Consider the following 26,017-nt stretch of genomic DNA (forward strand, 5'->3'; position numbering starts at 1 on the left):
CCTTATTTTTGTTCTTAGATAGTTTCTGAATTCATAGCTTGGTCTCATAGTGGTGAGGAAAAAGGTAATACATAGATAAATATAGAGTGACATAATACAGAGGTACTTAGAATCTTTTTTTTTTTTACAGCATACTCATTTTTTGTTCACAGGAGGTAGAAATCAGTTTAGTGCCAAGAATATTTCAAAAGGCAGAAATCTTCAAAGATATAATGTCTTGCCTGATACTTTGTACATACATTGAATTCTGAATTCTTATTGTGTGATGCCATTGCTCACTGCAACTATTCAGTACATTATGAAAATAACTATAACATTTAGATGATTTCTTCTTTAAAAATCACTATAAAAAGCTAAAATTTACTTATGGATTTTATTTTTGTTATGTTTAGACTCTATATATGTTTAGATTAAAAAACAATTGAGGAATGTATAGCCCATTAATAGTTTTATGTGATTATACAGTAAAAGCATATTTAGCAATGATATTTTACTCAGTTTAACTTTATAACAAAATGTTATCAATACATTTTAAAATATTTAGCAATATATTAAATACTTTGCGGATATCCTTAACATTGATATTTATTTAAAGAACTAGATAGATTTCCGTGGTTCTAGATCTCACAGAGACACAACCTTGAATACTGCATTGCAACCATATCATCCCAGATATAACTTCTATGAACATTTCATTAAAATGAATAACATGGTGTGAAAATATCTGACCATTCTGGAGACCAGTTTGGAATTATGGCCAAAGGGCTATAGAATTGTGCATACCCTTTGATCCAGCAATACCATTGCTAGGTTTATATCCCAAAGACATCCCCAAAAAAAGAAAAAGACTGATTTGTACAAAAATATTTATAGCAGCTCTTTTTGTGGTGGTTAAAAATTGGAACTCAAAGGATTACCAATCAAGTGGTGAATGACTAAATAAGCTGTGGTATATGATGGTGATGGAATATTATTGTGCTATAAGAAATGACAAGCAGGATGATTCAGAAAGGCCTGGAAAGACATGTATGAAATGATGTATAGTGAAGTGAGCAGAAACAAGAGAATATTGTGCACAGAGACAGCAATATTGTTTGATGAAGAACTGTGAAGGACTTAACTATTCTCAGTATAGAATGATCTAAGACAATCCCAAAGGACTATTAATGAAAGATACTATCCACTTTCAAAGTAAGAACTGATATTGATGGAACACAGACTGAAGCATGCTATTTTTCACTTTATTTAATTTTTTTCTCTTATTGAAGTTTTCTTATATAAAATAGCAAGTATGGTAATATTTTGCATAGATATACATGTATAACTCATATCTGATTGCTTGATGCCTCAGGGAGGGGGTGGGGGGAGGGAAGGAAGGATAAAAATTGGAACCCAAAACTATAAATAAAAATGTTTATTACATAAAAAATGAACAACATGGGATATTTATATTATTTTGTTCTAGTGAAATGGTATTACTAGTTATGAGCTGCAAGAAGTAACACTTCCCCTTGGAATTATAAGATAAAATGGAATTGAAATTCTCTCTTTAGAAAATTAGTAAGTGAAAATCAGTGTTAAGAATCTAGGCAAGAAAGGAAATATAGTACACATGCCCTTTTCTCCTCTAATCTAGATTTTAGAAGTAGAATTGGTACTTAGTGTTTCGCATGTTAAAATGTAGAGGGAATCACTGAAGGAAATTACATACTGATTAAAGAGTTCAAAAGCATAACAATTGGAATAGTTCAGATCTCTACCTTACCCTTATAGATGGCAACACATATTTTCCTTTGTATTCATTTCTAAACACAATTAAAATAATATACAAGTATGAAGCTATCACTTTATGTTATATGTTAATATTATTGAAATAAAATGATGAATATCATCCAGAAAAGGTCTTATTGCTCTATTTTAAGTAATTATTTTCATTTCAACAGTTATAAAGAACAGATATATTCAGAAAAATTATACTACCCACTTACATTGTGAATACGAATCAAGTTTTTCCTGATCCATAAGGAACATAACAATATTCATAGCTTTTCTTAGTGTTTTATAAAGCATCTTACATAAGATATTTTATCTGGTATGCATACAAAGCACCTAAAATAAAATGCAGAATCACATTAACAACTCTCAGATATCAGCAAAGCAGATATCACATTTTATAGATGCCCTGACAGAGTCACTGGGAGATGCTCTAGCACAGTCTAAAAAAATGAAGGACTCCTTATTGATGATGAAGTTCTTTAAATGTTCCTATTGGCAGATGCCATTATACAGCATCAATGCAACACAGACCAATCTAAGCACTCACTTGGGACAATGTTGAAAAACAGAGAGGGATTGCTTAGATAATGATATACAACTGAACTGGAACATAAACAATTTAGATATATGCGTATGTATGTATGTATACACACACACTCCCCTCCACCCTCAATGGCTACAGATAATGAGCTGAAACCAGAATTGTAAAGGAGGTAAAGATGAGTCTGGACAACATTTGGGAAGATGTTTAGTGTTTCCGTAATCTCAAACTGATCATCTCAAATTCAACAAGTCAAAATTAATTCATTATCTTTGTTCCCCAAATCTTCCCCCTTCAGAACTGTTCCATTACTATTAAGGGCACATCATCTTCCCAGTCTCATTCTCAATGTTACCATCCACTCTTCACTCTCACTCACACCATATGCCCAATAAATTGCCAAATCATTTAGTTTCTTCTTTCACAATATCTCTCAGATATACTCCTCTTCATCCATACAACCATCTCCCTAGTTGAAGTCTTCATCATCTTTCATCTCGACTACTGTAATAAACTTCTAATGTAATTTATTTCATTGCCTCAATTCTCTCCTCACTTCAAAAAATCTTCAATTCAGCTGCCAATTTGTATTAGATACAGATTTTTTCTAAAGCATAGGTCTAACCAGGTTATAACCCAATCCCTTCTCTGTTCAAGGATTGCAGTGGCCATCTATTATTTCTAAAATCAAATATTAAGTCCTCTGCTTGGCATTTTAAGCTCGTCATAACCTGGAGCCTTCTAATCTTTCCAGTTTTCTTAGACCTTACTCCCCTATACACACCAGCCCACTTGTAGATCCTTAAACACTACAACTCATTGCCCATTTTCCTGTCTATGCACTGGCTATCCCCCATGCCCAGAATGCTTTGGTTCCTCACCCCCAGATATTAGTTTTACTAGCTTCCATCAAGACTTAGTGAAAAGTCTACCTTCTTTTGCAGCAGGCTTATTCTTGCCCCTCTAAGGGGTTATACCTTCCCCTATCAGATTACTGTCATCTTCTTTTTATATATCTTCCATGTATATAGATATTTAGATATGTTCTGGTCCATTAGAATGTATACTCCCTGTGTGACCCTGGGCAAGTCACTTAACCCTCATTGCCCTGCAAAAAAGAGTATAATCCCTTAAGTCAGAGGCTTTTTATTTGTTTTACATTTTTGTTTCTTCAGTATTTAGCAGAGTGCCTGATATATATATATATATATACATATATATATATATATATACACACACACACACACACACACATATATACATACATATATATATACATATATATATATATATAAAGGATTATTATGGACAAGAATGCTGATCAATAAAATGATCAACCATGATTTCTCAGAGGAATGATGAAGACAAATTTTTCTCATGACAGAGAGATTGTAGACTAATACTTGAAATGAGAAATTCATTTTTGAGTGGTTATGAAACAATTCTTTCTTTCATCCCCTTTTATTCTTTTTCTTTCTCCTCTCTTCCCATGTCTCTGCTCAGTGGATGGTTGGGTGAGGGATGTGAAAGGGAGAAATAAATAAATGATTGATAACCGAAAATATATGACAAATAAATGTATGTTGACTCACTGATTGACTAGTCACTCACACAAAAACCCATCTCCTTAATTCCAACATTCTCATGTTGGAACTGTATGGCGCAGGGCAGCTAGGTGGCGCAGTGGATAGATCAGTGGCCCTGGATTCAGGAGAACCTGAGTTCAAATCTGGCCTCAGACACTTGATATTTACTAGCTATGTGACCCTGGGCAAGTCATTAACCCCAAATGCCTCACCAAAAAAAAAAAGGAACTATATGGCCATGAATCGAGAAATATCACAAATTCAGAAAAATCAAGATTATAAATTTAAAAAAAAGGCATGATGGCCCGAAGTATGTTTCAGTATTTTTAAATTGTCAAAACACTTAAAAATTGAATTTATTTTTTTCCAATGAACAAATATCAGTTTTCTCACACTACCACTTTAATCCCCTTGGAGGAAAAGAGAGAAAAAAATATCTTCTGCTAGATATATAAAATTTTTAAAAATCTACATTGTCATGTCCATGAAATATGTGTGTCATTTGACATTTGAATCTATTACTTCTCTGTCAGGAGGTGCGTGACTTGTTTCATCTTCAGTCCCTTGGTCATTGCAATGATCAGAGTCTTTAAATCTTAAAAGTTTGTCTTTACAATGTTGTTATTGTTCTTCTGCTCACTTCACTCCATATCAGCTCATATATGTCTTTATAATTTTTTCAGAAGCCATCATTTTTGGTCAATTTTAACAGTAAAATAATATTCAATTATGTTAACATATCATAATTTATTCACTCAACCCCCAATTGATGGGCAGTCTCAGTTTCCTTTTCTTTGCTACTATAAAAATTAGATAAAACTTTTTGTATATATTGATCCTTTCCTCTTCATTTGATCCCTTTGAGAGTATAGACCTAATAGTGGTATCACTGGGTTAAAGGGTATACAAAGTTTAATGACTTTGGTTCCACAATTCCAAATTGCTTTCTGGAAAGGCTGAATTAATTCACAGCTCCACAGCTGCATTAACTCACAGTGCAATGATGTCTCTATTTTCCTGGAAGCCCCTTTAACATTTGTCATTTTCTTTTTCTTTCTTTTTTTCTTTCTTTTTTTCTTTCTTTCTTTCTTTCTTTCTTTCTTTCTTTCTTTCTTTCTTTCTTTCTTTCTTTCTTTCTTTCCTTCTTTTTGTTTTGTGATTGTTGCTATTCTCATTGATGTGAGATGGAAGCTCAAATTGGTTTAATTTGCATTTATCTAATTGTTAATACTTTGAGGAATTTTTTCATATGGCTATTAATGGCTTAGATTCTTTTTTCTTTTGTAAACTGACTATTCATCTCTTTTGACCATTCAACAATTGGAGAACCTGCAGCATATTTTAAATGATGATCCAGCAGTCATGTAAAATGCAATGTTGAGGAAATTTCTTACGATAAAAAAAAACAGGAGAGATTTTCATGATAAGAGAATGAGAGACACCAAATAAATAGTTTGAATGACACTGTGGTACTCCTGAGATTTTAGAAGAAATAAAGGAAGGTCTCCAATTGTTGGGTGAATCCACTATGCACAATTTATGAATAAGAATTGCATAGATTGAGAAGAGATGGAGGAGTAGTGATCTGTATCAATGGAGGGGACACCTAAACCAATGACATCATGAATCCATCAAAACATCAATAAATGTACCTGCATAATCACATGCTATGAAGAATTAAAATTTAACAATATAATTAAATAACTAATAGCATTTTCTTTGGGTAGGACTGGAGGATTTTATTCTATCTTATAGATATCACAGAATTGGGCTGAGACACTTGAACTACAGAAATAATTTGGTATACCTTAAAGGGCCCTGGTCTCAGAATCAATTGGGGTTCCAGTACTGAAGCTGCCACTAATGAACTTGGTTACTGGTCAGGTAATAACTTTTCTCAACCTTAGTTCCATCCACTAGAAAAATCAAGGGGTTTCATTAGATGAACTCTGAGGAGAGGTCCTTTCAACACTCATAGTCTATAAACTTCAAAAATTCTTACTCTGAAGCATCCCAAATTTTTAAAAGATTGCGTCTCCCCATCTTGCCAAGACTAGAAATGCAATGGACCATGGACCAAGGGCATTGACCAAGGCGCTCTGACTTGCTCAATTTCTGACCCAGGCTGGTTTGCCCCTCCTTAGGCCATGTGATGTCTCCCACTCTATCCCATTCTCACCATATTGATGCTAAACCTGGTTCAGCCACCTCATTGACTTTAGATCTATTGAAGCTTAGAACTCCCACTCTCAAGCAATGTACTGGATAATGACAGAGGAAAATCACAGCCATTTGTGTGTTACCACACCTTGCTGTTCTAATGATTTCTCACAATAATTGTACTGCATTGATTGTGTCTCCCTGATTATTTAATGTTGAAATAAATCCTTTCTCCAGTGCTACAGATCATAGAGAAATTCTTCATGGTTTAATATTGATGGCAAGTAGCTCATACTTTGCTATCATCACCAATAGTTTATTTAAACAACGGCAAGTTACTGTTAGAATTACTATTGATGCCCATTTTAAGTGTGCTGCTCATATTAGTATGCAGGCTGTTATCAAATGACAAAATATTACCACAGGAACAATACTGTAAGCTTCACTCCCACCTGTCTCTACCATTTAATATGTTGTAAAAACAACGATAATGATACTGACCTAATAACAAAGTGCCTACTTCTATATCTACTGCCATATTTCTTCATGTGTATGGTCATGTAAATATTAAAAAGAAGCAACAATTGTGTGGTGTTCTTCACAAATCTTATTCTTCATTTAACCCTCCCAATGTCACTTTTGATTCTATCCTTGTGGTTTATTATGAATGTACCTACATTTCGACTGAAGGAAGGTGCTAGATTGTTAGAAGAAGCATTTTGTGGAAAAAAGCTGTTAACATGGGACAGACTAGGAGAGGGAATTCAATCCTTCCATACCAATATCTAGTGTACCTAAGGAAAAGCTGAAAAGCAAGATTGCAGAGTGTAAAGAACTCTGGACATAGAATCAAGATAGTTTGAATTCTGACTCTTTTACTTACAAGGTATTTCATTGTAAAATAATCCCTTTACTTCTCTGAATTTCAATTTCCTCATTTGTAAAATGGGGAAGAAATCATAATGCTTAGACTTACTACACAATGATATTATGATTAAAGGGCTTTAAAATATTAAAAATATTTGATAAAAGCTAAGTTTCTATTACTGATGATAATAAACAATCGAGAAAGAGCATGATCTAGGAAAAAGACCCAACCAAAGGGCAATGAAGGGACAGCAAAAAGAGCAGATATGCTGTTAGGGAAGAATGGCAGATCTCATGGCTTAGTAGGTATTTGGTCTAGAACAGGTCCATTGTTGGATTCCTTTTCTTTTACACTGAAGATTTGCTGTTAATGGATGATGGACACTTTTTTTTCCAGGAAATTGGAATCAGGTATAACAGTCTAATGCCACTGCACTCCTGAAACATAACTCAGGCTTTTCCAATAGATGCCCCTGTTATACAATTTACCAGAACAATGACATTGTCCTTGAAATTTAAAAAAAGGGTGATTTTGTTTCTGCCATTGATTTGGTCTTTATTCTTGGACAAACTGAAGGAGAATCCTACCACAAAAAAAATATTATTCATTTTTTACCTTGAAACTTAATAGGAAGAAGAAATAGGGAGAGACAAGAAGATCTGACAAAGATTATCTTGAAGCCATTACAGATTTATAGGTGACTGAGTCAGATAGTTGTTTCAGGATGCAACATCATCCAAACACTCTACCCTGTTAGTAGTTATTTAGAAGTTGGTCTAGGAATAGAGAATATCTCAAGTAGCTTCTATATTATATGTTTAAAAGGATAAGCAGGGGGCAGCTGGTTGGCACAGTGGATAGAGCACCAGCACTGAAACCAGGAGGACCTGAGTTCAAATCCGGCTTCAGACACTTGACACTTACAAGCTGTGTGACCCTAGGCAAGTCACTTAACCCCAATTGCCTCACACACACACACACACACAAAAGATAACCAAGCTGCTAGGTGGTAAAGTAGATAGTGTACTGGGGTTGGAATCAGGGAGACATCTTCGTGAGTTTAAATCTAGTCTTAGACAATTATTAGGTTAGATCTTTTTGACACAGTTTCTTTATTTGTAAAATAAGCTGGAGATAGAAATAGTGAACCACTTCAGGTTCTTTCCCAAGAAAATCCCAACTCATGAAGAGCTAGACATGACTGAAAAAATAACAAAATACCATTTTCTTTAAAAATAAAAAGGATTGAGTCTCATGAAAAATCTCCTTGATAAAATTTTCTGTTTTATAGGGGAGACTGCATAAATGATCTGGGTTGTATTACTAACTTTGATTTGTCATTTCACTTGATTAATATCTAGGTAGGTATATTTAAATTTTATTTTTATTCTGAACTTAAACCAAATGAAAACAGCATTTCTATATGCATAGAACAGGGGAAAAAGGGATTACATACAAAGCTACAGACCTCTATCTATTATGTGCTGCTTGCTTTTCTTTTTCTTTCTTTCTTTCTTTTTTTTTTTTTTAGTGAGGCAATTGGGGTTAAGTGGCTTGCCCAGGGTCACACAGCTAGTAAGTGTTAAGTGTCTGAGGCTGGATTTGAACTCAGGTACTCCTGACTCCAGGGCCAGTGCTCTATCCACGCTTGCTTTTCTTTTAAAGTTTATGAGTTCAACTGTTTGTCTGAGCTTTGTTCTTGCCAGAAAGACATTTATGTAGCTCTGTTTTTCTGTCAAAATTATACATCTTTGAATTAATTCTAATAATTAATATTTTCAGAACCACCAGTTGAATATAAATAAATGGGTATTAACTGGTTTTAATCCCTTGTTTTCAAAATAACTAACTCTTTGAATAAATTTAACATTAACTTGATTATTTCTCAGTGAATATAAGCTAATGTAGAACATTAAAACTTTTATCTCATGTAGAAAATATTATGATACAATGATTGCTTATTATTAAAATAGCTCTAATTTCTATTACATTTTCTTCAAAACAACCCTTTGAGACAGGACATGTCATGGATAAAATGTAGTCCCTTTGAGGGTAGGGACTGCTTCATTGTTTAGTCTTTGCAACCTTCCAGCTTCAACAGTACCTGGGTAGTTGACATAAAAAAAAGTTTGTTGTATATACGAATATTAAATGAAATACTGGTTAGGGGGTAGATTATATGTCTAGTTTTCAAGCACAAGTCCAGCTAAATTAATGCAGTTAATTTCATCAAGATTATCTTAGGGTTATCAAAATTTTAACCATTGAAAACCTCAAAGATTATCAACTTGTTGTAGAATGATATCAGTTTACATTAGTAGAGAAAAGAACTTTGCTGATTAAATAAAGTATCTTTGAATTAATAAATTATTGAAGATTTAATAAATCACTAAACTATTATCTATTTACAAAGTTACTGGTTTATAACTGGAGTTTTCTATTGTAGTGGACAGAAAGATGCGTTTGTTTTGTTCATAGGTTCAAAAATATTCTGCATGGAAAGTTTTAAATCAATTAGCACAGGAATTCATATAAGAAGAGTCATATACATTTACTGCAGCAAAATCAATGACACCACCAGCAGCCTGTCCTGTCAAATGATTGAAGATGTTTTCATTATTTAATGGTTGATATTAAGTAAAAGCAATATTGTGAATTTCCATTAACACCAACAAGAAAAATATAAGTAATGAAGAATTTAATAGGCAGTATCTGGCATCTTCACTTCAGTGAAATAAATCCACATTTTATTGCTCCCTGTGTTTAATAAGGATGTTGGGATTCATTTATTTCAGTTTCCAAATTTTAGCCAAAATGACTCTAAAATAATAATAAGCTCTTACAACAAAAACTGGAGTATTAATCTCCTAGGAGAGTAATAGCAGAGTGAAATTTACATTTAATCAGCATTGTGGCTCCATCTTCCATTAGCCCTATGTGTTACAACATTGATTTAATAAAACCACTATCTAGACAGGGCAGTTCAATCACTTAGAGCATTACTAGCCAGAAAATGTTGCTGCCACTGCTGAAGACTAGAAGTAATGAAGGCATTTCCATCTATTTGCTGTTGCATAAATACATAGCACCCTCACCATCTCCATAGCAGAGCAATTACTGAATATTGTTTTCACCTCAGAATACAATTCTCTGGGGACGCTTTTACTTAACTAACTAAAGTATTATCTGCAGATGGAGTAAAAGATTCCTATTTGTGTTCATGCGTTCCTGTGGATGCTGGAAGGAATGGGGGAGGGGCGAAGAATGAAGTTCCACCTATTCTAATTATGTTTTAGATAAAATTCATGAATATTTACAATCCACTTTTACAGAAATCTTTGTTAAATTGTAAGTGGATTGTTGTATTTCTTGCCTGAGTGAGAATAAAGAGGGAAAGACAAGGGAAGAAGATTAAAATTAAGATAGTCATTGGTGGGAAAAGAGGACCTTGGGAATAGCAGAGGAGAGGTGAAATAAAAAGTCTTTGGGAGGCAGGGAAGAAAAGGAATGTCCCTTGTCAAATATTACACAGTAGGGTCACTAAGAGGGACATGTACATTTGAACTATTTATTATTCATGGAGGGTAAGAAGGCCCTGTCTGGAAATTGTGTATAAGGACCCAGAATTTAAATGTAAATCATTGAATATAATGTATTAATGATGGGACTTGCCATTTCAGGAGAAAGAAGCAACCTATCACTATCTCCATCTGTGGGATGATAAATTAGAAAGAATTCTTGCACTCCATCTAGGAAACTGCTGAGGCAGCAAGATTGTCAAAGTTGTGGTTATTATTGATTTTAGCACCCATTGTTTGCAAAGTATTGCATATATTTTGTCACTTTCGTTTGTAACTAGCACCTACCATAATGCTTTACATGTGGCTAAATCAATTATTTAATGAATGATTCTGTGTTGCTATGAGTTAGGTATAGCAATTCAAGAAACATTTATTAGTCATTTGCTATTTATGTAATTATGTTAGGCATTTGTGGATATAAAGAAAAAAAAATAAAATTATTATTACCTTCCCAAAACTTTTCTACTTTTAGCTGGGAGGTGTGGAAGGAAGGATTCTAACATCTACACAGATACATAAAATACAGGGAAGGATTGATAGGAGGAAGAGATAGGTGTAGCCAATTTTGAGGAGGGAGAACTAGGAAATAAGGCAAAGCCTCATGAAGGGAGTGACTCTCCAACCTCAGCCCGAAAGGAAGAAAGATTAAAAAAAAATGATATGAGAAAAACAATGCAAATGGGTAAAGACAGAGAGGCCATCTTACTGATGTTTAAGAGTCCTTTATCTGAAAGGGTGCTTATAGGAAACAGTATATTTTTCTCCCTAGATAGAAGGAAGGAGGAAATGAAGGATCAAGAAGGAAGCTCTATGGGTTGGAGAAAGCCTGAGAATTTTGGAGCATGGTGGTAAAGAGTGGGTCATAATTTCAAAGGATCACTATTATCTTGACTTTAATATAATCATAAGCAGTTGGAGCCTTGTCTGGCTTATTTAAGACTGACCTGCCTGCACAGAATTTGCAGAGACCCAGAGATAGTAAAGAGATATGATCCCAGGATTTAAAGTCTGAATGAATCGAAGGCATCATGACAAAAACTGGGAAGTGCAAGTGTGCTTCCTCCCTTAATTAGAATGTAAGCTTCTGGAGATCAGGGTCTGTTTTAACCTTCTATTTCTATACACAGCTTTGTACCTGACACAAAGTTTAAAGGCTTAGGGAACTCTTTTTCCTTCATTGCAGGCCACTAGGAGGATGGCTAGGTTTAACAAAGAGGTAAGAAATGTTGATAACAAAGTAATAGAATACCTAGATCTCATCCTCGGAGAATCAGGCAGATTGCATAGATATGAACCAGGTTGATACTGAATTGACCGGCAGAAAAATATCAAAAGAGGGAATAAACATTGAGGGATTATTTTGGCGGGGACTAGATCTTTTATTTCCTTGGAGTAGGGGACTCTGGGGTGGAAAGCTTCCTTTACAGAGGGGAATTGGAAACAATTCTGTAACTTACAGTTTTAAAGAGTAGCTGGGGGAACTGAAAGATTAAGTGCCTTTCGCAATAGCACATGGCCAGCAGGTTTGGAAGGTGGAATTTGTTCTCATGTCTTCATGCCTCAAAGGCTATCTCTTCATTTTTCTATGTTGTCTCTTTTAATCAGAGGACCAAAGAAAAATATGCCCCAATATTCATTAAAGTTGTATACAGGAAATGCACAACGGCCAAGGCAATGAAAGCACCTGCCAGGTTAGAAGGAGTGCCTGAGCCGTGCCACCGCTGTGGCCGCCCCCTCCCGCGGGGACCTTCGCAGCCGCCAGCGACCCCTACCCGCGGTCACCATGGGTGAACGCAAGGCCATAATCAAAAATTCGGACATGGCAGAGATGCAGCAGGACTCCGTGTAGTGTGTCACCCAGGCCCTGGAGAAATATAACATAGAGAAGGACATAGCAGCACCCGTAGCAAGAAGGAGTTTGACAAGAAGTATGACCCCACCTGGCGCTGCATCAGGGGAGGAACTTTGGCAGCTGCGTGACAAAGCACTTCATCTACTTCTACCCTGAGCCAGGTTGCCATTCTCCTGTTCAAGTCCCATTAGAGCAAGGCCTATGCCTTGCTAATATTCTTATGTAAAATTTCTATCCTAGTAGATATTAAAAGTTGGCTGTGCCATATGTTATCACCAGCCACTTCTGTGCCTTACCTTGTGTCCATTAGATATGTTATTAGTTCTGTCCTATAAGTTAAAAATGGTAATTAGTCTCACCTAAGGTATGAAAATGTAATGGCAGACAAGGAAACAATCTCAGAATTTTAAAGGAGTTGGGATTGGAAAATGAAAATCAGACTGTGAGTCTTAAAATATTTTTATTATACTCAGCTTCTGTTTATTACTCCTTGGTGGCAATACCACAGAAACCTATTTATTGTAAGAAGATTAATATGGGCAAGGCAAAAGGCCCTTCTCCTTTCCTCCTCCAACAGGAATTAACTTTCCCTAAAAGGAGGCAAAGCTCTCTATAGGACCTGATTGATTTATTTCCCTCCTGTGTCTTCCTGATCACTCAAGGGAATTAAAAATCACAGGCACTGGGATTCTAGGCCTCTTTGACTTCATGAGTGCCTGAGACCACTCAGTCACCTTACCTTGATGACATGTTGAACAAATAAGTTTCATAAGTCAAAGTTGAGGAAAACAGCTACTAGATTATTCTTTTTGCATATTTTTGCTCTTTTAGAGCAAAGTCAAACACCTTTTTGTCAAATGTTCAATCACTTATAAATGCCTCATTTTGTCTATATTTTTAGTCTGCTTCTTATACCGGTATGTATAGGTGATTCAAACTTGTGTGAACTTAGCCTCAAGGAATATTTTACTGGACTGGGGACTTTATATGCCTTGGAAGTTGCTAAGAAAATTCCAGCTAAAATGTAAAGGCATGTTAGTTTTGTGTGTGTATATATGTATATATGTGTGTGTGTTTTTGTTTCTGAATTCACACATTTCGAAAATGGCCACTGACATATCCCTTCATCTGGAAACTGAATAAATGAGAGTCTTAGCCATTTTAATTACTACACAAACTCCCAGATTAGACAGGGAACTGTCTAGTCTATTCATCAATGTCATTAACATAGAAACATATTAGTGCTATCATTTTCTATTATGTATCTATACAAATAGATAGCTTTAAAGGTGTTTATATATATATATATATAATATATATAAAATATAATTATTTTGTTATTTTCCAGTTTCATGTAAGGATAGTTTTCAACATTTATTTTCATAGGATTTTTAGTTCCAAATTTTTCTCCCACCCTCCCTTCCCTCTCTCCTCCCTAAGACAGAAAGCAATCTGATATAGTTTATATATGTACAATCACATTAAACATATTTCTGCATAAGTCATATTGTGAAAGGAGAATCAAAGCACAAAGGGAAAACTTCACAAAAGAAGGAAAAAGAAAGGCCAAAAGTAGAAAAAGTATGGTTCAATCTGTATACATAATCCACAGTTCTTTTTTCTGGATGTTGATAACATTTTCTGTCATTAGTTCTTTGAAATTGTTTTGGATCATTGCACTGCTGAGAAGAGCCAAGTATATCACCATTGTTCATCACACAATTTTGCTGTCACTGTGTACAATGCTCTCCTGGTTCTGCTCCTCTCAGTCAGCATCAGTTCATGTAAGTCTTTCCAGGTTTCTCTGAACTCCTCCTGCTCATTTTTTCTAACAGCACAATAGTATTCCATTACATTCATATACCACAACTTGTTTAGCCATTCCCCAATTGATGGTCATTCCCTTGATTTCCAATTCTTTGCCACCACAAAGAGAGCTACTATAAATATTTTTGTACATGTGAGTCCTTCTCCCTCTTCTATGATCTCTTTGGGATATAGACCTAGCAGTGGCACCACTGGGTAAAAAGGTATGAACAGTCTCATAGCCCTTTGTCATAGTTCCAAATTGCTCTCCAGGATGGTTGGATCAGTTGACAGCTATACCAACAATGCATTAGTGTTCCAATTTTTCCACAGCTTCTCCAACATTTATTATTTTCCTTTTTTGTCATATTAGCCAATCTGATAGGTGTGAGTTGGCATCTCAGAGTTGTTGTAAATTTGCACTTCTCTAATCAATAGTGATTTAGAGCATTTATTCATTTGGCGATAGCTAGCTTTGATTTCTTCATCAGAAAACTGCCTGTTCATATCATTTGATCATTTTTCAATTGGGGAATGACTTAGATTCTTATAAATTTAATTTAGTTCCCCATATATTTTAGAAATGAGGCCTTTATCAGAAATACTGGCTATAAAAATTGTTTCCCAGCTTTCTGCTTCCCTTCTAATTTTGGCTGCATTGCTTCTGTGTGTACAAAACCTTTTTAATGTAATCAAAGTCATCCATCTTTCATTTCATGATATTCTCTATCTCTTGTTTGGTCATAAATTGTTTTCCTCTCCATAGATCTGAGAGGTAAACTATACCTTCCTCTCCTAATTTATCTATGGTATCACCCTTTATGTCTATATCTTCTACCCATTTTGACTTTATTTTGGTATAAGTTGTAAGATTATTATCTTCCAACTTTCCCAGCAGTTTTTGTCAAATACTGAGTTCCTATCCCAGAAGCTGGAGTCTTTGGGTTTATCAAATAGTACAGTACTATAGTCATTTACTACTGTGTCTCCTGTGCCTAACCTATTCCATTGATCCACCACTCTATTTCTTAACCAGTACCAAATAGTATTGATGACTGCTATTTTATAGTATAGCTTCAAATTTGCTACAGCTAGCCCAATTTAAGGTATATTTTTAAAAGATTATCTCAGTCACTCATCATCTTCAGTAGTTCCTTGACTTTTGAAGGGTCTACTTTTTCTTAGAACATGATTTTAAACATAGGAAGATAACCTGACTTTTTTATTCATAAAATAGAATAGATCTATTTTTCTTATTTTTTCATGGGATTCCAAATGTGTTTTATTTCCATTAGTGGTATTGAATTATGAATTATGTTTATGAAATTTTCTTTTTCTTAAACTATGCTTTTGGCAAACACTAGGTTTTCTATCCTTTTGTTGAAAATATTTTCTATTGAGGGGCGGCCCATCAATTGGGGAATGGCTAAACAAGTTGTGGTATATGAATGCAATGGAATTCCATTGTGCTGTAAGAAACGATGAGCAGGAATAGTAGAAACCTGGAAGGACTTGCATGAACTGATGATGAGTGAGATGAGCAGAACAAGAAGAACATTGTACACAGTATCATCAACATGATGTGCTGATCAACTGTGATAGACTTGATTCTTCTCAGCAATACAATAGTACAGGAAAGTTCCAAAGGATTCAAGATGGAAAAGGCTCTCCAAATCCAGAAAAATAAAAAAAGAACTGTGGAATATGGATGCTGATTGAACTATACTATTTCTTTTGATTTTGGTGCTGTTGTTTTTCTTTTTTAAGGTTTTTCCTTTTTGCTCTGATTCTTCTCTTATAACATGACTAATGCAGAAATATGTTTAATGTTATTATACATATGTAACCTTATAAGATTACCTGCTATCTTGGGGAGGGGGGTGGGAGGGAGGGAGGGAGAACAATTTGAAATTGGAAATATTATAAAAACAAATGTTGAGGGGGCGGAGCCAAGATGGCAGAGGAAAGACATTAAACGCGTAGGGCTCCTGCTACAATCACCCCAAAAATAGCAATAAAAGAACCCTTGGGGCAGAAAAACACACAAAAATACAGGCTGAGAATTTTCTCCAGCTATAGATAGATTTCAGGGGGTTGTGCTGGGCCATGAATAAAGCCTAACCCTGAAATCGGAATGACACACCAAATACCTGCCAGAGGAATTTGCCCCATTGCCTCTAAATCAGCTGCTGCACCAGTGTCTTCTGGAACCGAGCGCTCAGTGGGGTTGAACGGCTGGCCCGGGGAGATTAAATGTAGGGGAATCAGTGGACTGGGGGGAAGGATTAGACTGTCCCAACCCAGCGGGCAACCAGGAAGAAATCCTCAGTGGCTGAAGGCTCAGGTTGGGGAGGGGAACAGGGGAGCAGGCTCATTGAAGCTAAGAACCACACCACAGAAAGATTTGCTGGTTGGCTGCTTAGTAAATAGGCTTGAGGTTATCTCCGGACCTGAGAACAGGCCAGGTGAGATTAAAACCTGTCCCCCCCACCCCAAACCAAAACACCTGGGACACTCTGAAACTGGGAACAGGAGCAGAGTCAAGAAGCAGTCCCCCCACACTCCCCACACCTCTCAGTGGAGAGTTTAAAATAAAATGAAAGCGAGGCCAGGCATGCTGAGAAGAAGCCCAATCATCTCCTGGGCCATGCTGTAGCTCTAACAGTGTATCCTGGAAGCAGCGCCACACTTTAAGAAGGAGTTAAAAGCCAAGAAATAGTAAGCCAGGATGAGTAGGCAGAGAAAGCAGAAGACCATCGAAAACTTCTTTGTGGGTAAAGTAGACCACAATACACCCTCAGAAGAAGAAGATAATAACAGGGTCAAAGCTCCAACTTCCAAAGCTTCCAAGAAAAATATGAACTTGTCTCAGAGAAAGTAGGAGAAATAGAAAGATGTAGAGAAAGGGAGGAAAGAATGGAAAGGGAAATGAGAGAGCTGCAGGAGAGTCATGAGAAAAAAGTCAATAGTTTGAAAAGCCAAATGGAAGATTAAAAAACTGTCTGATGAAAATAACTGCTTAAGAATTAGGATTGAACAAATGGAAGCTAGTGACCTTATGAGAAACCAAGGCACAGTAAAGCAAATCCAATTGAATGAAAAAAATAGAGGGCAATGTGCAATATCTCCTTGGAAAAGCAGCTGACCTGGAAAATAAATCTAGGAGAGATAATTTGAAAATCATTGGACTGCCTGAAAACCATGACCAAAACAATAGCTTAGACATCATCCTCTAAGAGATTGTGAGGGAAAATTGCCCTGATATTCTAGAAGCAGAAGCTAAAATAGAAATTGAAAGAATACACTGATCACCTCCTGAAAGAGATCCAAAAGGAAAACCTCTAGGAATATTATAGCCAAATTCCAGAACTCCCAGGTCAAGGAGAAAATATTGCAAGCAGCTAGAAAAAAGGAATTCAAATACTGTGGAGCTCCAATAAAGATAAAGCAAGATCTAGCAGCTTCTACATTAAAGGACCAAAGGGCATGGAATATGATATTCCAGAGGGCAAAGGAACTGGGACTACAGCCAAAAATCACATACCCAGCAAAACTGAGTATAATCTTTCTTTCAGTGAGAAAGAAGTCTTTCAAGCATATGTGATGAAAAGACCTGAACTGAATAGAAAATTTGACTTTCAAATACAAGACCCTGGAAAATCATAAAAAGGTAAACAGGAAAAAAGAGTTCATGAGGGATACTAAAAGATTAAATTGTTTACATTCCTACATGGGAAGATAATACTTCAAACTCATAAGAACTATCTCAGTAAGGAATTCACAGAAGACACCTGTCTGAACTGGATATGAAAGGATGATATCTGTAAAGCATTTATGTTTTGTTCTTTGTGGGGCAGACAGGGTGGGGTGTCTTATGTCTGGGGCCGGATTTGGACTTGGGGCCTCCTGGGTCCAGGGCTGGTGCTTTGTCCACTGTGCCACCTAACTAATCCATGATGACATCTTTAAAATAGGGTTGAGGTGTAGGAGGAACAAACTGGGGGAGGGAGAAAGGGAAAGATGGTATGGGGAGAGGTAGTTCACATGAAGGAAACAAGAAAAAAGCTTATGGAAGAGAGTAGAAGAGGGGGAAGGAGTTGGGGAGTGAGTGATCCTTAATATCATCAGAATTGGCATACATACTCAAGTAGGTATAGTAATATATTTTTGCCCTGAGGAAGGGGAGGGAAAAAAGGGGAGGGGGGAAGAAGGGAAAGAGGAGAGGGCAGATTGGGGGAGAGAGCAGTAAAAAGCAAAACACTTTCAAGGAAGATGAAGATGTTCTGCATTACTGCACAATTATGATATATTGAATTGCTTGATCTCATAGGGAGGATTGAGGAGGGAGGGAGGAAGAAAAACTTAGAACACAGAATTAGCTCAGGGATCTTGATCTCATTGGAGTGGGCTCATGGAGGGAATAGCTTTCATACCCAATTGCGAGGAGTAATCTATTTAACCCTTCAGGAAAGTAGGAGGGGAAGAGGATAAAGAAGGAAGGGTGAAAAAAGGGAGTGTAGAGCAAGGGAGAGGATAGTCAGAAGTAAAACACCTCTGGGGAGGAATAGGTAAAAAGAAGATAGAGTAAATGTCATGGGAAGGGAGTGGGATGGAGGGAAATAGTTATGATGATTGATTATAATGGCAAAACATATGGTACCTATTTTGCTGGGCTTTTAAGAAGAAAACTCTGTCATGCTTAAGGTATGATGAACAGGTTATGATGAACAAAATACTAACAGAAAAACCTGGAAAGACCTACATGAACTGAAGCAGAGTGAAATGTACTGTATACAAAATAACAGCAATAGTGGGGGATGATCTGCTGGGAAGCATGTAGTTATTTTCATCAAGGCAATGATCCAATATAACCCTGAAGAACTTATGAAGATTGCAGCCCATCTGCAGAGAAAGAACTGATAGTATCTGAAAACAGATGGAAATACATTTTAAAAAATGTTTTTTTTTCTTTTCCTCTTTGACAATTCCTTAATCTGAAGTTTTGGGTTTTTTGACTGTTTTCTCTCACAACTAGCTAATATGGGAATTTTTCCATGACTACTCATGTATAACTTATTTTGAATACTTGAGTTCTTGTGGGTGGGGGGTGGGAATGGAGCGGGGAAGAGAAGTTGGAACACAAAGTTAAAATGTTGTTTTTACATATATTTTGGAAAATAAAATTATATTCAAATTGAAAAAAAATTTAAAAAATCAAATGTTGAAAACTATCTCTACATGTAACTGAAAAATAATAAAATACTTTTATTTAAAAAAAAGAAAATATTTTCTGTATTAATAGGTGTAAAAATGAATCACAGTCCAATGTATTCATAATGAGAAAGCTACCAATGATATATAATTGAAAACAGTTCATTAATTTTTTTCAGGTCTTCTCAATATTTTATTAAATTTTAAAACATATTTATATGAAATAGGAGAGCAGTATCAAACACTGGACGGAGAGTCAACCTTGAAGTCAGAAAAACCTGGATTCAAATCCTGCTTTTAAAATATACTGTGATTTAATATCTCACTGTTTTAAAAATAATCTTTATCATAAATTGCAGAGAAAGTTCCAACCTACATTTGTAGAGGGGATTTCCTCAGAAAGAAATTCTCTATATTAATGACTGTAGTATAGCCAAATCCAATTGCAAAATTACAATACTGAATTCTTAACCTCATATATCAAAAACTATATTAAACTAAGCAATGATCATCAAAGTCTTTTTCTTCAGTCTATGTGTTATGAGATTTAACCACAACTGTACTCAAAACAAAGGCTAAGTAATTTCTATAATAGTTCCTCTTAATTTTTTTTTTGTAGGGTAATGAGGGTTAAGTGACTTCCTGAGGGTCAAGTGTCTGAGGCTGGATTTGAACTCAGGTCCTCCTGAATCCAGGGCTGGTGCTTTATCCACTGCACAACCTAGCTGCCCTACCTATTAATTCTTTTGAAAATTTCTTTCCTAAAAGTTATGTTCCAGGATATCATTCAACTTAATTGGATAGATTTACTAATGACTAAGATAAAGGAAACTTTGTAGATGTGTGAGAAAGAAATAGCCTCAAACAATGACTTTTTCAAATATGATGACTATCTGGCTGAGTCAGCATTGAATTTACAACAAGTATTTCATTATGATGATGACTAGCACGTTTATAACGTATAATATGGACATGTACACACAGGCATGCCTACATATATATGTATACATATATGTATACATGTACGTATATGTGTATATATATATATACACACACAAACATATATATACACACTTACATATATATGTACACATATTTAATTTCAGATCCAAGGCAGTAAAATAAAACAATTCAGAAATAAAATGTATGGAATTTGTGCTTGATACCCTCAAGTAATACCATTTTAATTATCAATTAAAGGAATAAATTAAATGATATTGTTTATAATAATAATTATATAATTTGATATCATCTATACATACACACACACATAATTACATTTATCGGAAGTAGAAATTTTAAACATCCAAGGGCCAACTTGCTACCTTTTTAAGTACTTTAGTTGATATTTCTAAGGAGAAAATCACTACCAAAACAATAATTAAACCTCCCCTTGGGGAAATCCATATAGCATACAGCACAATACACAGATATGTCTCTATTAATTAACATATTAATTTTGCTGCTAATTAAAACATAGTCACATACTAATATTTCAATTAACATGCATATCTGTATATTGTACTTCATGGTATATATATTATTTGTGTAATTCTGTTTGTTACACTTCCAAATTGAAATTATTTCTAATCTTCATATTTAGTATATGGCTTTTACTAATTATTTATGCTTATCTAAACAAAAATTACTTCCTAATGAATATCAAAAGTATTAAAAAATCCCATCTTAGTTATCAGTTTTCTATGTAATTTACTCCATGTATAATTGTGATTTGGTATAAGAAACATCATTTCATCTGCCCATAGGACCTCTTAATTCAATTTAATTCAGTGAATATTTATTAATTGCCTAATGTTTGCAGAATATTATGCTAGATATTGGGGAAGATGCAAGGAGCTGGTAGGAAAAAGTCTCTGTATTAATGGAGTTTGTAGTCTAATAGGAGTTACAAGTACAACATGAATACAGCTATTTCATAACAGGCAACCTAAGGACATTATTAAAAGGACCGAAAATCAGCATGGGATTGTATGCAAAATTGTCCTAAGTGTCAGGAAGACATGGAGTCAAGTCCCACTTTTGACACAAACTAGCTGTGTGACCTTTAGTATGTTGCTAACTCTAAATGCTATCGACAACTCTTAAGACTTTAAATTGAAGAAAAATGACTAATCTGCTTTGGCAGAGGGAGTTTCATCACATGAGAGTTCCCTATGCCAATAAAAATCATAGTTCTAGTCTTTATCTTTTAAAAAACCAGGGGAAAGGGAACCTATAGAAGATGAGAGGTTATAAATGGACTAGAATACACACACACATATCCATCCATCTGTGGTAAAAAAATATGAAAGGTTTTTTTAACAGTCGATTAGGATAACTGAAAGACGCCAGTTTTTCAAGGACCACCCTTTTGGGGAGAAGACGAATAGTCCACCTGCTGCGCACGTCAGACTGCCTGCGGCAGACTCGACTTCTGGGGTGGAGAGAACGGAAGTGGGCTTTTTCCTGCTCTGCGGGTCTCCTGACGGCGCGGCACAGACGGTCTCTCTCCAAAGGTGGCTTTTCAGTTTGGTGAGTTTTTATAAGGAATATAGACTAAACTTAGACTTAAGACGATTTGTATTGTGTTTCTACTTTCCTATCCTTCTAATCAACATCACCTTGTGACTACCATAACAATAAAAGGTCTATCTAGAAAACCAAAAGCTTCTTCCATTTACTAGTCTGGGAGATAAATTAAGGGAAAGGTTAAGTAGGGGAGATTTATGATCTAATATCCAATTTTAAATCTCACACATCCATGCATACTTTCATACTTTCATATATATACATATATATATATATATGTATACATTACATAAATAGTTATATTATATAGGGGTGGGTGGGTTAGTGTGGATGTATAATTAAAGGTCTACTCATTTACTATAATTTTTCCTGTTATACACATGAAAAAACTGAAGCAAAATGATCTTAAGTGATTTGCCCAAAGCCATATAGCCAGTAAGTGTCTGAGGCCAAATTTGAAACCAGATGTTCCTGACTTCAAGCCTAGGAGTCTATCCATTTTGTCACTTACCTGAATCTCTATATTCCCCACCGTCTAACATAGTGCCATAAACACAGCAGGCATTTAATAGATGTTAGTGGAATTGAAGTATGCATTAGAAACTATCAATGCCCTGTTTCTATTGCTAATATGCTCTCTTTATATCCTTAGTGTGAGAGGCAGTTTGGCATGGTGTATAGATTGCTAGACTTGGGAATCCAGAATACCAGGATTCAGCTCCTGCCTCTGATGTTTACGATCAACATGATCATGGACAAACTACTCTCTGAGAATCATCTTACAAAATATTAAATATATCCTTTCTCTATTTTGAAATATATTAACTGGAAAATTGGACTCATGATTTGGTGAAGTAAAATGTCCTAAGTGTGGTGCCTCATAGAGGACTGTATTTGTTTGGACAGTTGTCAGGGATGGTTTAGATGGGAATCATGTTTTGTGTAAGGATTAACTGAGTGGATTGAGAAGTTTCCACTAATGATATATTTCCATGTTTTATGATTCTATTTATTTCGGCCTGTATGTCTTAGTAAATGTTCAATATGCTCTAGATGCTTAAATTAGCTAGGAGAGACCAACATATCATTGACCTGTAAAGCTGAAAAGTACTTCTGAGACCATGAAACCAAGTCGCTTGTTATACAGATGACAATACTAAGATATGGTAAGGAATAATCATTGTACAATGTCACAGAACTAGTTAGTGGCAGAGCTGAGACTAAAGCTGAACTGAGAAGTACCAGTTCTGCCATCAACTAACTCTATGATTAAAGGAGAGTCACTATTATAGTTTCTAAAGTCTAATTTTTAATATTTTTTTTGAGTGCCTTTGCCTTTTATATTTGTCTAAGGGATTAAAAGCTGGAAAATATAACCACATTTATGCCTTAATATAAATGAATGGGAATAATATAAATTAAAGTCCTCTTTAATTTCCAATATAATAAATCTTCAATTAGCTTTACCCCTAATTAATCACAGCTTTTGAGTAGCCTTTTTCCCTGCCTGAATTCTTTTTTGGAAAGAAAACAAATTGATATCAGGGTCAGCAAGACAAAAGCTCAGAAGAAATTATTAAATTAATCAATATGTACCCTCCCTCATCTCATCACAGCTACCGCAATTTTGAAATATTTTATTATTTTTCTCCTGGATAAAAGATAGTTTTTTTCAAGGATAATGAATAAAATATTTAAGCTCTCTTGTTACCCAGACTTTACTTACCAAAATTATTTCTTAAAAATCACAATATGAAGGGTCTTTATTTATTTATTTTTTTTTTGTGAGGCAATTGGGGTTAAGTGACTTGCCCAGGTTAAGTGTTGTGTCTGAGGCTGGATTTGAACTCAGGTGCTCCTGAATCCAGGACTGGTGCTCTATCCACTGTACCACCTAGCTGCCCTGTGAAGGGTCTTTATGTGTGAAAATGAACTACAGTATGAATATGATCTATGCTCAAAATAAGTAATCAAGTTACTAAATTACTGAGCAAGTTATAGTTCTCTCTTCAGGGGGCACTATTATTTTCATCAACAAAGGAAGAATGACTCAAAACTGTCTTACCTTATGTTATTCTGCATATAAAGAGGCCTCAAGTGACAGGGTAGAATAAATATTGGCAGCATAACATCCATGTGTTACTGAGAATAGATATAGTTCTACTTTGCTATTCAAAAGACTCAAGAAAGAATGAAATAAAACCAATTAGGAAGATTTGGAATTCCAACTAACTGCTTCTGGTCCTGTTATATAGAATTCCACAGAGCAGAAAACGTATATGCTTTTACTGATAACTAAGAATTTAAATGTGGAATTTTCATATTTGCAGGTATCATATGTATAGGTAGCTACATTAATATAATTTTATAACTTTTCATCTATATTAAGTAATAAATATGTGCCTATATATTCCTTCCATACATATGAATTGTCCCTCCAAAAAAGAGGTAATTACACTATTCTATACCTTCATTATTTCATGCCTTATATAAGTGGAAGACCTCTGAGCAAAATTGTGAACTGCTGACACTTAAAAATGGGAAACTGATGAGAAAGATAATTAAAAAAAAAACATTTATTGATTACTATGTGCTATGCTCACAAGCAAGACTGTCCTTATCCTTAAGGAGTATACATTAAAAATCAGAAGAGAAGACATAAAAGGTGGGGTATGGGCAGGCATTAATGAAAAGACTGACTCAGATTATAACCTTTTCATAAAGCTTAACCAATTAAAAACAGTCACTGAAATAGGGAAGCCAAAAGGGTTTGAAACATATTTGGGATAATAAATACTCTCCTTGCCAAACAGCAAGATATAACGGCTAAGGACAGTAACACAGATTCATAGGATAATCTCACAGGATGCCAAATGAATATTGTACTAATAATATAAGATCACAAAATAGCAGAAAGTTGTGAATCAGAAAATGAGATGAATAAAATAGTTTTCATAAATGAAACTAGAAATCCAACAAAATATGTTAAATAGAACATACTTGCCACTTTCTCTATATTGAGCTAGTCTCTTGATTGATGAGTGTATGCAACTGGCATATTTTCATTCTAACTCATAAAGTTTTTATGTTTAAATAATAATTGTTAAAATAATGCAAGTAATATAAAATAAATTTGAGAAAAGGAGCTGGACTTGACTAAATGCAAACAAACTAAATCCAAGTTAGAGTTGACACAATTTTAAAAGCTTGCAGGGATTGATTTTCAAGATACCATAAGAAGGAAAAATTCTCAAAAGAAAAACAAAAAGATAATATTTTCATTTAAAAAATGACAGTTGGACTTCTGGTGCCAAGTTGGTGGAGTGAGGAAGGAACCCTCTGAAGCTCTCCCAGGTTCTCCCTCCAAACCAATAGAAAACTGGGGCAGCTAGGTGGCGCAGTGGATAAAGCACCGGCCCTGGATTCAGGAGTACCTGAGTTCAAATCCGGCCTCAGATACTTGACACTTACTAGCTGTGTGACCCTGGGCAAGTCACTTAACCTCCATTGCTCCACAAAAAAAAACAACAACAAAAAAACAAAAAAAAAACAATAGAAAACTTCCTCAAAATACTTTCAGGAATAGGGAAACAGCTTACCAGCCCTGCAGGAAATGTCTGTCTTATGTAGGTGGGAGGGAAGTGAAATCCAAGGCAGCAGCAGCAGCAGCAGCAACAGTAGCAGAAGCCACCAAGCCTCACAACAGGCAACCTGAAGCAGGACTCTAAACCTGGAAAAATCCACCAGTGAGGCCCCAAACTCCTGCAAACCAGTGGCCTCCTATGCAAATAGGCAATTTGGGCAAACCTCATCAACCAAGTCACCCCCAGCACAAACTACCAGGGAGGCCTTGACCCCAATGCTGACCAGTAGTAAAGCCCCACCTGAGGCTGGACAATAAATAGTAAGTTCCTCCCCATGCAGACTACCAGCAGAAAGAACCTTTCCACAGCAAACCAGCAGCAGGGGGCTCCAAACCTCAGGCAGATATGCAACAAAATTACTGCTGCAGGTCTGCTAGCAGAGTGACTCTGTTACCATTGCAGCCCAAAAGCAAGGTCCCAAACCTTGGGCACATTTGCAACAAAATTACTCCTCTAGGGCTTG

General features: G+C 35.5%; 1 protein-coding gene and 1 pseudogene across 1 annotated transcript in view; one reads left to right on the plus strand and one right to left on the minus strand.

Moving 5' to 3' along the window:
• Positions 1–26,017, minus strand: part of DOK6 (docking protein 6) — a 718,344-nt gene that overhangs the window by 561,342 nt on the left and 130,985 nt on the right. The gene's annotated exons all lie outside the window — the stretch shown is intronic.
• LOC122736910 lies at positions 12,296–12,555 on the plus strand (annotated as a pseudogene).

Source organism: Dromiciops gliroides, chromosome 1, assembly GCF_019393635.1.
Source record: "Dromiciops gliroides isolate mDroGli1 chromosome 1, mDroGli1.pri, whole genome shotgun sequence".
In the NCBI taxonomy this organism is placed as follows: Eukaryota; Metazoa; Chordata; class Mammalia; order Microbiotheria; family Microbiotheriidae; genus Dromiciops; species Dromiciops gliroides.